This window comes from Macaca thibetana, chromosome 5 (assembly GCF_024542745.1).
Source record: "Macaca thibetana thibetana isolate TM-01 chromosome 5, ASM2454274v1, whole genome shotgun sequence".
In the NCBI taxonomy this organism is placed as follows: domain Eukaryota; kingdom Metazoa; phylum Chordata; class Mammalia; order Primates; family Cercopithecidae; genus Macaca; species Macaca thibetana.
In genome coordinates, this window is record NC_065582.1 from 101,176,995 (window position 1) to 101,194,184 (window position 17,190).

The window sequence follows — 17,190 nt, forward strand, 5'->3', positions numbered from 1 at the left end:
TGTAACAATAATTATAGTACACATCTGCTGGAAATGAATTCTTTCAGTTTTTGTTTTTAATCTGAAAATGTATTTATTTCTCTTATTTTTGAATTTTTTTTCTTTTTTCTTTTTCTTTTAAAAATTTTTTTTAAAAATTTGAGATGTCTCACTTTGTTACCCAGGTTGGTCTTGAACTCTTGGGTTCAAGTGATCCTCCTGCCTTGGACTCCCAAAGTGTTGAGGTTCCAGGTGTGAGTCATCACACCTGGCCCTGAAAGATTTTAAAATTTGAGTAAGGAATTCTGGGTTAACGGTTTTTTTCTTTCAATGTGTTAAAATGCCACTCCACTGTGTTTTGGTTTGCATGGTTTATGAAGAAAAGTCTACTACAATCTTGTCTTTGTTTCTATGTGCGTAATGTGTCTTTCCTGACTCTTTCTGCCTTCAAGATTTTCTCTTTATCTTTGGTTTTAACAGTTTGAATATGATGTATCTAAGTGTATTTTCTATTTGTTATTTATCCTACTTGATGTCCTCTGAGCTTGATGTCTTAGAGCTTAAGGTTTGGTATCTTTTATTAATTTTATTGTTTGAAAAAAATACATGGCCATTTTCTCTTTAAATATTTCTTTTGCCTCATTCTCACTTCTTCTGGGATTTGAATTACATGCATATTATACTTTTTGATATTGTTTTACAGCACTTGAACACTCTGTTCTTTTTTATCACTCTTTTTTTGTGTATCTCAGTTTGGGCAAATTTAGTTTACCTATCTTTAAACTTACACCTTCTTTCTTCGGCTGTGTTGAGTCTACTGGTGAGCCTGTCAAAGTTATTCTTCATTTCTGTTACTTTTGTTACTTGGTTTGTTAGCTTAAGTGTCATTCTGTTATTTCCAAATATGACAGATGTAGAAGTCAGAATACGTATTTGACTACAAATCTTTTATTTCTTCTTTTGCCTCTAATTTTTTAGTTATCTCATTTCTACATTATCAGAACACACAATATTTACATTCCATAATTATTCTTAGTCTCCACTTTTATTTAAGTTTTAATTCATTTAGTTTTAATTTAGACTTAATTTATTAATTCAGTCAATGCTCACTATTAATCATTTGTTTCTGTGTTCCAATCATCTTTAGGTGGGCTATAGTTTGTTATGTATGAATTTTTCAAAAAGACTTTAAGGAACTTCTCCTTGAGGAATACGTGTTCTTGCATTTTGGCATTTTTAAAACAGTTGATCTTTTTTCTTTATACACAAGTTACAGTTTGACAATCTATAAAATGTTTGGGTCATATTTTCTTTCTTTGAGAATTTGGTAGTTATTATTACATTATTTTCTGAGATGCAATTTTGTTGCCAAGAAGTCTGAGATTAGCCTGATTTTATTTTCTTTTATAAGTTAGTTGATCTTTTTTCCTAGATATGAAAATATTTATTTTTGAAGTCCAATAAATTTAATAGTCTTCAGGGTTGATCATTTTTAATTAGCTTTTTATGACTCATGATGTGCCTTTTCAATACTAGGTCAAGTTTCCTTTGACATCAAAAATGCTTTCTGACATGTTTTTGTTTCTGTTTCACATTTTGCTTTCTTCTTTGTTCTCCCTGATTATGAGTATTTTAAGGCTCTATTGCCTACTTTCTGTGTCTATCATAGTTTCTTTACTCTTTCTAAGGTTTTTATTTTCATTTCAATTTGACTATTTTTCATTTTTATCTTCTATGTCGCTTATTGTGTTTTCTACAACATTTCATCTCTTTTCAGGTCCTTTTAATTTTACCATGATTGTTTTAATTATTCTTTCTTTCACTTTTTCATGTGCTGTGCCAGCTAATTTCATATCCTTATGCCATTTCTTCCATGGGTTTTTGCATGTTTATTTTGTGTCTTGCTTTATAAAAGCAATTAATTCATTGCATTTGTTTAAAATCATGGCAAAATACGTGTTCACAATATCTATCTGTTCCATGGCAATAATTTTCTGATGAGTGCTCTTTATCAATTACTTTTTTTGCTTTTCCTTTCTGATTTTTTAAAAGAATCTCTGTATAGAATACCGGCAAGGATGTTGGGAAGTGGGAACCCTTGTACACTGGTGGTGGGAATGCAAATTAATATAGCTACTATGGAGTACAGCATGGGGGTTACTCAAAAACTAAAAATAAGACTACTATATGATCCAGCAGTCTCGCTGCTAGATCTATATCCAAAGAAAGGAAATCAGTGCATCAAAGAGTTATCTGTACTTCCATGTTTACTGCAGCACTGTTCACAAGAGCCAAGGTTTGCAAGCAACCTAAGTGCCCATTAACAGATAAATGGATAAAGAAAATTTGGTACTTACAGACAATAGAATACTATTCCATCATAAAAAAAAAATCCGATCTTGTCATTTACAAAAACACGGATGGAACTGGAAGGCATTATGTTAAGTGAGATAAGCCAGGCCCACAAAGACAAACTTCATATGTTCTCATTCATGTGTGGAAGCTAAATGTTAAAACAATTGAATTCATGGAGATAGAGAGTAAAATGATGGTTACCAGAGCCTGGATAGAGTAGTGAGGAACAGGGAGAAAAGTGGGGATGGTTACTGAGTACAAAAATATAGTTAGATAGGATGAATAAGATCTAGTGGTTGATAGCAGGTGACTACAGTCAAAAATAATTTATTGTACATTTTAAGATAACTACAAGAGTACAATGGGAACATTTATAACACAAAGAAATAATAAATGCTTTAGGTATTGGATATTCCATTTACCCTGATGTGATGATTACACATTGTATGCCTGTATCAAAATATCTCATGTGCCCCAGAAATATATATATAGCTACTGTGTACCCATAAAACTGCAAAGTACACAATTAAAAAAGATTTTCCATATAGGTTCTGTACTAGTCCCTTTCAATTATTTATTATTAAAGTGTTTTCTTTCTTTGCTGGATTTCTGAACCAGCTCTTTGAAGGAAGTTTATGGGAACTTCCAGTAGAGGTCAGGACCTTGTTCCAGGATATCTGGGATTTTTCTTATGATCTAGGAATTTGTGAGAGAGTTTATACAGCTTTTACTATTTCCCAACTATTGAGATAGGTGATATTCCCTTACCCCGACACCCAACACACACATACACACACACACACACACACAACTCAAATACTGTTCTCTTTCCTACTGCCATAGAGAAGCACTGCTTCCTGGAAACATGGCTTGTCTATGTGACATTCCATTTGGCCATACTTACTTCTGCTTCTAGAAACAAGTAAAGCTGTAGCTCACCCCTGCCTCCTACATCCTTGCAAACAGGAAACACTGTTTTTGTACTTCAAGATATTCATATCAATTTTGTAAAGTGTACAATTTTCAGTTTTTTTCTAATATCTATAGCAATTGGGTCCTATCACCAGTTCATTCTCTCACTGTGCTACCGTCTGTCAGTACCCTCCCTTGTGACATTGGGTTTCATTTACCTTGCTGACTGCAGATGCCTTTTTGGCAGACATGAAGGACATGCTGATTTTATGTCAACCTACATAAATTTTAAATGTCTTGGACTATAACTTTCTTGAAGCACTCTGTAAAAAATGGCAGTCCAAAAAGATAAAGATAAAAGGGAAGCATAGTTAACAGGCCTATTTGTTGTGTGCCAGCTACTCTGCTAGTACAGGAGATAAAACATTGTGCTAGATAGACACTGTCTCTTATATTCTAGTTATAGAGATCAAAAGAAAAAGAGTAAGAAGACCCAAATAAAATAGTTGAAATTTATAGTAAGTGGACTGAAGAAAAGAATATGCCTGCAGAGCACAGTGGCTTATGCCTGTAATCCCAGCATTTGGGGATGCCGAGGTGGGCAGATCACGAAGTCAAGAGATCGAGGTCATCCTGGCCAACATGGTGAAACACCATCTTTACTAAAAATACAAAAATTAGCTGGGCATGGTGGTATGCGCCTGTAGTCTCAGCTACTTGGGAAGCTGAGGCGGGAAAATTGCCTGAACCTGGGAGGTGGAGGTTGTAGTGAGCTGAGATTGCACCACTGGACTCCAGCCTGGTGACAGAGTGAGACTCCATCTCAAAAAAAAAAAAAAAAAAGAATATGCCAATCACGTGTTAGATCTGACAGCTACTGGTGTACTGGTGTCAGGTTCAGGTTAGATTGGCCTGTTTTTACTTTAAAAATTTAGCCACAAATGGTTTTTAAAACTTCAGGCAGCATCTTTCTTTATTTGGCAAACTTGGAAATGTAGGTTCTATCCATTTGCCAGGGCTGGCTTTGTGGCTAACCAGAGATTTATGAGAAGGTTTGAGTAGCCCAGTTTCTTTTCCATGGAATGCCACAAAGTGAATGTTATCTTTCTCTTCATGAGAACTTATTTCTTAGTTAAAAAATTAAAACACAATGTTTCTTATTGGATAAAAATACATATATTTGACTTACTAAAAAGAAAAGTTAGCAAGTCTTAAAATAAAAAACTAGACATGACCCTGATCTTAGTGAGCCAATGTTAAATACCTTTCTTTTCTTCTTTGGGCACTGGAAATTTTAGCTAGAGTTTAATTGTGTCTAAGGCATCATGCCCATTCCTGATATAGATTAGAGCAATGAATATAATAATCTGTAGGTTAGGCCAGGAACCTTATGCCAAAAGATGTTTCTATGTTAGGAAAAAATTTAGAAAAATCAGTCAAAAGCATTTGAAGAAAACAATGTAAATGTGTTAAAGAATGCAAAGATGAAAATTCTAAGTTAATGGAGAATATGAGTGCTTTCTTTTATTCAATTAACAAAGGAGTTTTGTAAATTTATTTTCACCTATGATCTTTTACAAAGGATATGTTACAGCCTCTTACTAGTTCTCAGAAAGAATTTATAGAACACTAGAATATCTGTTTCCATCTATTTTCTATTGAAGTTTGTTTATCTTGCAAAAAAGTACAGATAATAATAGAAAATATCTTGCACAGCATACTTTTGTTTACCCTCTTTTAGCAAAGCATTTTTTTCCTTTTTTTTTTTTTTTTTTTTTTTTAGAGAGATGGGAATCTCACTATGTTTCCCAGATTGGTCTGGAACTTCTGGGCTCAAGCAATCCTCCCTCTTCAGCCTCCCAAAATGTTGGGATTTACGCATGAGCCACTGTGCCCAGCAAGAAAGCAAATTTATTTTCATTTTACTGGCACAGGGTAACTATTTAAATTTCTTGGACTATAACTTTCTTGAAGCATTCTATGAAAATGGTCAAAGAGTTATCCATACAGAGCACTAAAGAGTGAGTATTACAGTGGGTTATAAAAACTAGTTAGGGGATTCCAAAGAATCAGGCTATGTTCTATTACTTATATTATTCTTTTAACCTTCTGTCCTGCAGACTCCTTTATTTATGAACTGACATGATAAACTAAGACACTTTTAATCTAGTTTCACACCGTGAATAGCCAACCATATCCCGAGGTCCAAAGTGTAACTTCCTAAACTGAAAATATTGAGTTACTGTAACTATACTCTGATGATCTTGAAACTATTCCTTTGTTTTTCTCTCATATACTTAGAGAAATGTAGAATATATTTAAATGTAAAACATTTATGATTTATTTTTCATTAGGTTAGATAGTATAAATCTGCCTTAGCATCATGAAAATCCAATACAGTATTTTTCTTTTTCCCGGGAATATTTATTTGTGTTTAAACAACGTAACAAGGATGTAGTGATGCTTTTAATGCTGCTATATTACATTCAAACCTCACTCTATGTTAGTGCTGAAAACCAATAAGTAGCTCCTGGTGGCTCTTGGAAGCTGAAAAACCATGTAAGATAAAATATGACTGGAATAGTCTTAACCTGTAGGCCTTGACGGCAAGGAAACAGAACGATTTTAATGTCATGAATCTCAGGGATTTTGCAGTTTTAGTTAGTTTCGCCTCACAGAACTCTAATTAAATTCAGTTAAGAAGGAACGAAAAGGAAAATGGCATATACCATTTCGTGTGGATATATAAACACAGAGTCTCTGGCCTCAAGATTCATTATGTAACTATTTTTCATTATAGCCTATACTGTTTGATCTGATCATAAAATCATCTCAAAGGGGTAAAAGGGAACTTTTTCTCTTAGCTGTAGCATGAAGACATTTTTAAAACATTGATCCTCTCTTTCCAATTTCCATTTGAGGATCTAGGCTCTCTGAACTTGTCTCCTCAGAGAACGATACAATATGAAGTAGAAGGAAACACAGAGTCTTCCTCGCTTTGGTTTTTAAAATCTAAAGTCTTAGGGGAAACAAGAATAATCCTGGCACAGAGAAAAAAAAGCAGATTAGGAGCCTATTCCACAAGAGAGCTGAGCCTTGTTCCACCTGTTTTATGGGGCTGGAGTCCCTAAAAGATGGCAGGATCCTCGAGAGGTTTTGGAGAGACTGGATGAGAAACCGTCTTCCAGTTCCTGGTATAGAGCTTGGCCTTATGCCAGATGGGAAGATGGCAGAAATTTGACGTGCCTGGGAGCAGAGGGCATGAACCACCTCTCTCCCGTAGTAGAGTCCTCATGAGAATGGAAGGGCTGCACGTTGAATCCAGGCCCACAGAGCCAAAGGCAGACCTAGACTCCGTGCTTCAGACCTTGACAGAAGCAGCAGAGTAATTGTTGTCTCTCAAGTGTGATGAGAAGGAAACAAAGAGTTGCCACACCTGAAGGAGTCACGTGGACAGGATGAGTGGTATCTCCTTACAACCTGAGTGGACTGATGACTCAGGACTAGATAACTGTGCAGACAGATGACTGAAGATCTTGTGCCTCCCCACAGGGCCGTGGCACCACTCAAGCCTTCCATTTAGACACAGGTCTCGAGAAATTCCTAGGTCTCCAACTGACTGTGGTTAAGTTTGGGCCACCTAGTGTATTGGGGACTCAAAATACAAATAGCTGGAAAGGAAGAAAGTATGACACATTAGGCCGGTTGGTCTATCTCTTTCCCAGGGACTAGCTCTGCAATTTGGGGCTATAGTCAGACCACAAAATACTCACTCCCTTACATCTTTCCCTCAGGGCAATGGATGCCCGAATGCCTCATGTTTATATGATTCTTTTCTGCACCATCAGCCCATATGCTCTACTGACCCCTGGACATTTTCACTGGGATGTCTCAAAAGTACCTTATAGTCAAAATATTCAAAATCAGTTCTCTTCAGTGTGTGGTCTCATGAGTGAGACCCTTTGTAACTATGATACTAGTGATAAAGTCAGCAACCTGCCCTGGTCTTCAATAGCCCCCTTTCTGTCACCACCCATCTTCAATCTATCACTTCTCTCCATTTCTACAAACTATCAGTTAAGCCCAAGATACCATCACCCCTCCCTCCGATGGAGTCTACCTGTATTCACTCTGTGCTTCTTAGTCGTTCTCTACACTGCAACCTGAATGATTTTCAAAATGAAACTCTGAGCACGTTGTTCCTCGCAACTCACCCCTAATACCTCACTCAGATTCCATTATGCCAAATAATTAGCAAGGTGACAAAAGCTCCGTGTGAGCTGTCTGCCATGTCTTTGCTCAGCCTCACCTTGAGCCATGTTCCTCTCACTTGCTGCACCCCAGGCACACTGGCCTCCTTTCTCTTCCATAAACAAGAAAAGCTCCTACTCCTCAGGGTTCCTATCCATTCATTCCCCCAGGAGTGCTGTTCCTCCCGTCCTCAGTAGGCAATTCCTACTCATATCTGACATCTCAACTCATTCTCCCTGACCCTACATATCAGTTAAGTCCCCCATCAGTGGTCCCCAAGCACTAAGTATCTCTCTTTCACAGCAATGATCACACCTGCAGTGTTTATTTATTTGTAATTATTTTGTTACTCTTTGCTTTCCCCATTAGACTGTCAACCGAATGAGTGGCAAGACAATTCTGGACCCTCATTTCATCCACAGTGACTCAGGCACCCAAATTATTGAATGCCTTTAGAAGTCTTCTCAAGTGAATCTCTGTGAACAGCCATAATAATGGTTGGTACCCTTTGAGAACTCTCTCAAGGTCAGTATTATTTGAAGCATTCATTCTATGTGTTAGCTCTCAGAACATCATGTGAGGTAGGCAGTGTTATTGTCATCTCTGGTTTTGGGGTGGGAAACAGGCATAAGCTTCCCATAGCAGGCAAGGAGCTCTGAGATCATGCTAGTCCCCAACATTCCTCACTGCTTCAGGATATGTGTTCCACCCAGGAGAGGCAGCTGCCAACACCCCATTTCATAATGAGTTGTCAATTTCATCTATATCAAATTATATTAATTATAAGACCATAGGAAACTTGCACACATTAAATTCTCATAGAATTTATATGCATTCACCGTCTATTTAATTAACACATATTGAGCACTTACCAAGTGCAGGTTATGTGCTAGAAATTAAAACACAGGAAGGAGAATGAGATGGTCCCTCATTGAGATAGATGGTGAGGGAGAGATAGATGAAGACAGAAATAAATCAATACAGTTTGATGGATCCGATATGATTTGGCTCTGTGTCCCCACCCAAATCTCGTCTCGAATTGTAATCCCCACAAGTCGAGCGAGGGACCCGGTGGGAGGTGATTAGATCATGGGAGTTGTTTTCCCCACGCCGTTCTCGTGTTAGTGAAGGAGTTCTCATGAGATCTGATGTTTTAAAAGTTTCTCTTGCACTCTCTCCCTCCTGCCACCATATAAAAAGATGCTTCTCCTTCACCTTCTGCCATGATTGTAAGTTTCCTGAGGCTTCCTCAGCCATGTGGAACTGTGAGTCAATTTAACCTCTTTTGTTTATATATTACCCAGTCTCAGGTAGTATCTTTAGAGCAGTGTGAAAACAGACTAATATAGGAGCCATTATGGAAATGTCTACAAAGTGCTTGGGAGAGGGAAGGAGGGGGAACCAACAATCAGGTTTTCCTAGTAGGTGAGGGTAGTCAAGAAAATCATCTGTTACCTCTTGGTTTCCCTATATGAAAAATGACTAATGGAATCCTGTGAAGAATTTCCAATACCCCTTATGTCCTCTGAATTTTTCATAGCCCCAGTATTCGTTTGCTAGGGCTGCCATAACAAAATGCCATCAAGAGAGTGGCTTAAGAAACAAAAATTCATTGTCTCATGGTTGTAGAGGTGGGAAGTCAGAACTCCCAAGGGCAGGGTTGGTTCATTCTCTGGGCTGTGAGAGGGACCATCACACACTTCTCTCCTAGCTTCTGGTGGTTGCTGGCAAACTTTGGTGTTCCTTGACTTACAGATTCATCACCCAGACTCTGCCTTTATGTTCACATGGCATCCTTCCTGTGTGAGAGTCTGCTTCTCTCTGTCCAAATTTCTGTTTTTGTAAGGACACTAGTCATACTGCATTAGGGCCTACCCAAATGACTTCATCTTAACTTCACAATAATATCTGCAACAACCTTATTTCCAAATGTCACATTCTGAGGAAGTGGGTGTTAAAATTTCAACATGAATTTTGGAATGGGGAACACGATTTAATGCATAACAGCTCTTTTCATCTCCCAGCAAACTAGGTAACATTTATTTTTAATGTTTATTATTAAATTTATTATATTTATCATTATAAATGATAAATGCTTAAATTTATAATATGTAAATTATTTAATTGATAGCTAATTAATATTAATATTTATTTTAATAAATAGTAATTTAACTATTTTTATTTTTTTGCTTATTGTTACTGTTTTTGCTTATTTTTTGTTCCTTTGGTTTTTGACCCTGACTATAATGTAAGCTCCTTGGGGGAAAGAATGTGTTATTATTTGTTCACTGATGTATCCTGCACACCTACAATGGCACTTGGCTAATCAGAGGCAATGAGCAGATTTTTTTTTTTTTGAGGTAGAGTTTCATTCTGTCATCCAGGCTAAGGTACAATAGCCTGTGTGGTCATGGCTCGCTGCAGCCTTAAACTCCTCTGCTCAACTGATCGTCCCACCTCAGCCTCTCCAGTAGCTAGGACTACAGGCATGTGCCACCACACCCAACTAATTTTATTTTATTTTATTTTATTTTAGGCTCAGGTATTTATTAATATAATAAATTGTAGTCTCCACACAATTTTACAAGGGGCTGAATGAGAGATGAAGTTCATTTTATCAATTCTTTATTTTTCTTTTTATTATGTATTTATTTACTTATTTTGATTCAGACTCTCACTCTGTTGTCCAAGCTGGAGTGCAGTGTTTATTTTATAGAGATGGGCTCTTGCTATGTTGCCTAGGCCGGTCTCAAACTCCTGGCTTCAAGTGACCCTTCTACCCAGTCCTCCCAAAGTGCTGTAATTTCAGGCATGAGCCATTGTGCCCAGCCAGTAAATATTTTTTAAATGAATGAATGAATCAATAAGAAAGAAACAGGTAGAATGGAAAGGGTTTGTTTGTCTGCCTCCTACCCTCATTGTACTTCTGGGTTGCAAAGAAATGCTGTGACTAGATATAAACTATGCAAACAGATGATAAACAAAAATAAATAAAATGGTTCAGGGTAGGGTGAATGTCTGTGTTGGGAAAGATGAGAAGACAAAAAGAATGACAATTTATAGCCTTAATTTTCCCTCTTCTCATTCTTAGAGGTTCTCCCCCAACACTCCCATCTGAATTTTTGAGAATTAAGAGGTGCTTCCCAGTCTCTAATCTCGTGGCTTTGAATCCTGCTAGGTGGCCCATTTACTCCTGATCTTCTCATATGAGCAGCTGACCTCTTTGGATTTTACATTTAAAGTATCCAAGTCCAGAATTTCACTTTCCAGGCTGAAACAAAACCTTCCTATGATATATCTGGTATAGAATTGCAGACAAAGACAACTAGATGGATTTTTTTTTTAAATGCCACCCACAGAAAAGCATTTTTGAGGAAAACACTGCAAAGAATCAAACCCATCATTCTCCACCCTCTTCGAGTTTGTCTCTGTGCAGGGGTCGCATTGTATCACATAAAGGTTTCTTTACTCGTGTGATAGATCATCTCTTCTGAAACTCATTCTTCAGCAGTATAACGTGAATGGGATTGAATGTGTTTGTACAGAATCGTATTTTGTGTGTTTGTGTGGTTGGTGAGTGTCCATCAAAAACCATTTTTAAAATAAGCCACATCTGCATTTTTCCCCTTATACTAGGAAATGACAAGGACTGTACTCTTCTCTGGGGACCACTACTGGGACAAAGTCACACAATGTTTCTCTCCCTGCCACATAGGTGCTGCTTTTGTCGACTGCAGCCCTGATTCTCTTATTTGCTCCCTTGTATTTTTCAGAGATAAATAGGTAATCTCTTTCTTAGATTGTTTTTATCTCTCTGACCCTCATTTCCTCCTCTTTTCAATCCATTCGTAAACCCAAAACCTGCTTCAACATACTTCTATTAAAGTATCAATAAAAGCAGGAGGGAGGCTGCCCCCATGTCAGCAGCTTGTGGGAGACTCGAGCTCTCAGGCTGCACGGTCCTTGGACAGGGCATAACCTAGCGGGGTTTTGGGAGGCGCTACCTGCTACCTCTCCTCCAACAGATGACAAAGTCTCCATCCATCATTGCAAGGTCTCAGGTCTGAAGTCCACTGCAGTCAGCCTTCCCTGGTGGTGAGCTGTGGTCAGAACCTACCCACTACTCCTCTGAGTGGCCCCGCTCTTGTGCCTATTTCCCTCTCCTGGTCACCAAGCCTCGCTCAGGTAAGTGACCTGCCCACAAGGGACATTCTGCTTGAGAACCTTTTAAAAAGTCAGGTTTATTATGGCATAACTTAAACAATAAAGTACAGTTGGATGGGTTTTGACAAATGTGTATAGCCCTGCAACCAGTACCACAATTTAGATACAATATTTTTATCGCCTTAGAAAGTCCCATCGGGCCCCTTGGAACTCAATTCCCTTCTCCACCCTCAGCCATATACAGTAGGTAATGAATATTTGATTAGCAAATATTTAGTCACTTATTAGACAAAGCGAGTTCTAATGTGCACTAACAAGAACTCAGTCCAAAGGCCACAGGAACAAAGAAACCAGTCATTTAACCTACCAAACACAAAATACACCAGCGAAAAAAAATGGCAAAAAAAGCAAGAGGGAAACAAATGTTTTCATAAAATAATTGCATTTTGCAAAACCATAAACTCCTAAGGCTTCTGAAAATGTCTGGAAGTTCCCGTCAGAATATCTATAGAAGAACTTGTCTCTTCATTTCACTCTAATCATAAACATTTTTTTCCCAAATGTTTTATAATAAAGCAATAAAAATTTTACAAGAAAAATTTAAAAACATTTATTGATTTGTTTGATAATTACTTGTATACTCAGTCTTTAATTTACAAATGGGTTGTGATTTGAAAATTTATTAGTAAATCAAATGCTTCTTAATTTTTTTTCATAACTATGTTGTCAAAAATGAGTACAATTCTAATATTTGTTAGTTGCCTGAATTCTAGATTCCAGAACCTGAGAACCAAGGAGTGCAGAATCAAGGTACATATATGATAAATTTTTAGGAAATAACAGGACTTGACATTGATCAGAATATAAAAGTGACCTCTATGGAAGAATAAAATACTCCTATGATTTAGACTTGGATAACTAGGTGGATGGCAATGCTACCAACTGAGAGATAGAAAACACAGAATGAGGTGTGGAACTGGGGTGAGAGGATAGCAAATTACATTTGACATTTGTCCCTACATGGGACTTTTAGGTACAGAAGTCTAGTTGGAGTTGGATATAGAATCTGAAGTTTGGGGAAGATGTCATCTGCATAGAGGCAATTGTTGAAACTGCAAGACTAGATGAGATTTCCTAAAAGAGTATATGGTATGAAAAATGCAGTTGACCAAAACTCTGAGGAAACCTAAATATACAATATATGGTTCCATAAAGAGAGAGAAAAAAATCAAAAAGACTTTTTGGAATATCACTATATTATTCTCCAAAAAATTAAAGCATGCAAAGTAAATCTGAGTTAAGTGTCACATACACCTGAATCTCAAAGAGGTTATGGAACAAAAGTGTCAAGCTTTAATAAATTTCCACTGGCCACTACAGTCTGCCAATCTACCATGTGCATCATAATCACCTGAGAAGCTTCTTAAAGATAAAAATTCTAAGCCTGCTCTTGCGTATTTTGATTTAGGAGGTATTTCATAAGACTCAAAACTCAGCATTTGTAAAAGATTCCAAATCTGACATTGTGCCAGCTTTGGAAACTTCTTCTTCATAAAACTTTCACTCCTCACTGCCTCAAGTTGCACACAACGTTTTTTCCTTATAGAAGAACATAAGTCTGGATGTATTTATTGAACGTGGGAATGCATAGCTAATGACAGAAAGTACCTTCCATTTTCCTACTAGCACAAACCTTTGTGACTAAGAGAAACGTACAATTGTCAAGCTAAGAAACACCTGTAAATAAAAGAGATAGTTATTATAAAAATGAGCACCCATACACAGTGTTTATTTTATTGAAAAGATGATGGTTTAGAGGAAGATCCAAGCTATAATAAAATTAATTATTGTTCTGCAAGCCACCCTAAAGAAGGGTTTCCAATGAAAGGAATTCATTGTTACTATTCAGATATGCACATGACTGCCCATATGTCAACTGCTATGGCTGCTTTTTGACTTGCAACATTTGATAGTTGGATGGTTTCACACAGTTTTAGCCATCCAGTATTCCACAGAATGCTGATTTTCCTCAAGATGTTACTAAGTGGTGCACTAAGTAAATATTTGTCACATAATTTTAAAAATTGTTAATTACTTTATCTCCTTTTGGAGTTTCACAAAGAATATTAACAATATTAAGGACCTTGAAAAGTCATACAATCAAGATCCAGTTAATTTTGTTCATTCTATTTTTTCGTGCCATGGTTTGAATGTGTCCTTCAAAAGTTCATGTGTTGGAAGTTTTCCCTATTGCATTGGGAAGTGGGGCCTAATAAGAGATGATTGGGTCAAGAGGGCAGAACCCTCATCGATTAACATCATTATTGCAAGAGCAGCTTAGTTATTTCCAGAGTGGGTTGTTATAAAGCAAGTACAGCCCCTGGTGCCTCCTTCTCTGTATTGTGTGCTCACTTCTGCTTCTGCCCTTTGCTATGGAATAATGCAGCACAAGGTTCTCACCAGACACCAACACCATGCTCTTGGACTTCCCAGGTTCCATAACGGTAAGAAATAAATCTCTTTTCTCCATAAAATACTCAGCCTGTGGTATTCTGTTAAAGCAACATAAAACAGACTAAGATATTTCAAAAATTTCTTAGGACCACATTTTGCTTTTTACATGAAACACAGTGTTAGAAATGTTGCTCCATATGGTAACATGAAAAAATTTTAAATTCCAATGAGATCAAGAAAAAGAGTAACTGGTGGTCATTTGTTGAATATGAAATGAACAGAGCCTTATAATTTGGAATAATAGCATTTGACTGTAAATCTTGATAGTGCACAGTTTCTAGGCTAAGATAGAGTATCTAAGCATGTTAGTAGTGTAAATAACAATTCAAAGGAAATATTTTAGAAATGTAAGGCAGCCTACTGACTTCAAATCTTTTAGAAATATTCATCTCTCTAAACTTATTAGTCTAATTAAGAATATTACTTCCTATTTATTGCAGTAATTTCCTAGGAGCTTTTTCTTACTAATGCTATTCAATATCCAACCTACCTTCCTGGTTGCGTCCCCCCAAACCCCACCACCACTCCAGACTCCACAGCACTCTTCAAACACAAAATTAATTTTCAAAATCTTCACACCCTTGCTCACACTGTCACATTGGCCTAGAATTTCTTCATGATTCCTATTGCAAAACTCCACTCAAGTACATGTTTTCTGTGATCTCCTCCACAAACCACTAATGGCTTTGGATGTATTTATTGAACCTGACCCTTATCACATTGTATCAGGTTTGTATAAATTTATCTCCCTTCCAAAGTTGTGAATCCCAAGAGAAAAATATCTAAGTCACATTTACTTGAGTAACATGTAAGAAGTAAGTTTTTAATATATTTTTACTGTAATTAAATGTAGAATATTCTGTAATTCATTCTTTTTCCTAATTAAAATTAATATCCTCCATTGGTCTGAATTAAAGAAATTTAGTAGAAGGCATAAAACAAATTCTAACCCCAACAAAATTCTTCCCTTAAAGTTTGGGCCCACTTGGAGATCTAATTTATAATAGTTTGTTGAACGCTGGCCAAAAAAAGTATTGAGGAGGCTTACCATGTAAATCCTTTAGACACAGTGGGGTTGATTAGGGATGCAGAAGCTTTGGACCAGCAATAAAACATTTTGTCCTGATGCAAAACCTAAAATTTGACAATATAAGTGTATTAGTCTGTTCTCACACTGCTAATAAAGACATACCCAAAACTGAGTAATTTAGAAGGAAAAGAGGTTTAACTGACTCATAGTTTAGCATGGCTATGGGGGCCTCACAATCATAGCAGACAGTGAATAGGGGCAAAGTAACCTCTCACATTGTGACAGACAAGAGTACATGTTCAGGGGAACTGCCCTTTATAAAACCATCAAATCTCATGAGACTTATTCACTCATGAGAACAGTACATCCACCATGATTCAATTACCTCCCACTGGGTCCCTCCCATGATGCATGGGGACTATGGGAGCTAAAATTCAAGATGAGACTTGGGTGGGGACACAGTCAAATCATATATTTCTGCCCTGGCCCCTCCCAAGTCTTACATCCTCACATTTCAAAACCAATCATGACTTCCCAACAGTCCCCCAAAGTCTTAATTTATTTCAGCATTAACTCAAAAGTCCACAGTCCAAATCTCATCTGAAACAAGGCAAGTTCCTTCTGCCTAGGAACCTGTAAAATCAAAGGCAAATTAGTTACTTCCTAGATACAATGGAGGTACAGGCATTAGGTAAATACAGTCATTCCAAATGGGAGAAATTGGCCAAAATGAAGGGGCTACAGGCCTCATGCAAGTCTGAAATCCAGCAGGGCAGTCAAATCTTAAAGCTCCAAAATGATCTCCTTTGACTCTATTTCTCACATCCAGGTCATGCTGATGCAAGAGGTGGGTTCCCATGGTCTTGGGCAGCACCACCTCTGTGGCTTTGTAGGGTATAACCTCCCCCTGGCTGCTTTCGTGGGCTGACATTGAGGGTCTGTGGGTTTTCCAGGCACACGGTGAAAGCTGTTGGTGGACCTACCATTCTGAGGTCTGGAGGATGGTGGCCCTCTTCTCATAGCTTCACTAGGCAATGCCTCAGTGGGAATTCTGTGTGAGGCTTCAACCCCACATTTCCCTTTCACACTGCCCTAGCAGAAGTTCTCCATAAGGACCCTGCCCCTGCATCACACTTCTGCCTGGACATCCAGGCATTTCCATACATCCTCTGAAATCTAGGCAGAGGTTCCCAAACCTCAATTCTTGACTTCTGTGCACCTGAAGGCCCAACACCTCATGTAAGCTGCCAAGACTTGGGGCTTGCACCCTCTGAAACCATGTTCTGAACTGCACCTTGGCCCCTTTTAGCCACAGTTGGAGTGGCTGGGATGCAGGTCACTAGGCTGCACAGAGGAGGGGGGCCCTGGGCCTAGCACATGAAATCATTTTTTCCTCCTAGGCCTCTGGGCCTCTGATGGGAGGGGCTGCTGTGAAGGTAACTGACATGCCTTGGAGACATTTTCCCCATCCCATCGTCTTGCCAATTAACATTTGGCTCCTCATTAGTTATCAAATTTCTGGAGCCAGCTTGAATTTCTTCACAGAAAATGGTTTTTTCTTTTCTATTGCATCATCAGGCTGCAAATTTTTCAAACTTTTATGCTCTGCTTCTCTTTTAAACTTAAGTTCCAATTCCAAACCATATCTTTGTGAATACATAAAACTGAATGCTTTTAACAGTGCCCAAGTCACCTCTTGAGCACTTTGCTGCTTAGAAATTTCTTCTGCCAGATGCCCTAAATCATCTCTCTCAAGTTCAAAGTTCCACAGATCTCTAGGGCAGGGGCAAAATGCCACCAGGCTCTTTGCTAAAGCATAGCAAGAGTCGCTTTTACTCCAGGTCCGAACAAGTTTCTCATCTCCATCTTAGACCACTTCTGCCTGGACTGTATTGTGCATATCACTATCAGCATTTTGGTCAAAGCCATTCAACAAATCTCTAGGAAGTTCTTAACTTTCCCATGTCTTCCCATCTTCTGAGCCC

The 17,190-nt window shown here is 37.8% G+C and overlaps 1 protein-coding gene and 1 long non-coding RNA gene across 4 annotated transcripts in view; one reads left to right on the forward strand and one right to left on the reverse strand.

Annotated features, from left to right (window-relative positions):
- The window catches only part of SPP1 (secreted phosphoprotein 1), an 899,378-nt gene that overhangs the window by 214,337 nt on the left and 667,851 nt on the right, over window positions 1-17,190 (reverse strand). The gene's annotated exons all lie outside the window — the stretch shown is intronic.
- Window positions 9,474-17,190, forward strand: part of LOC126954731 (uncharacterized) — a 47,859-nt gene continuing 40,142 nt past the window's right edge. Inside the window, exons 1-2 of the long non-coding RNA XR_007725708.1 lie at window positions 9,474-9,529; window positions 11,552-11,682. This is a non-coding gene — a long non-coding RNA (uncharacterized LOC126954731). The remainder of the gene's footprint in view (window positions 9,530-11,551; window positions 11,683-17,190) is intronic.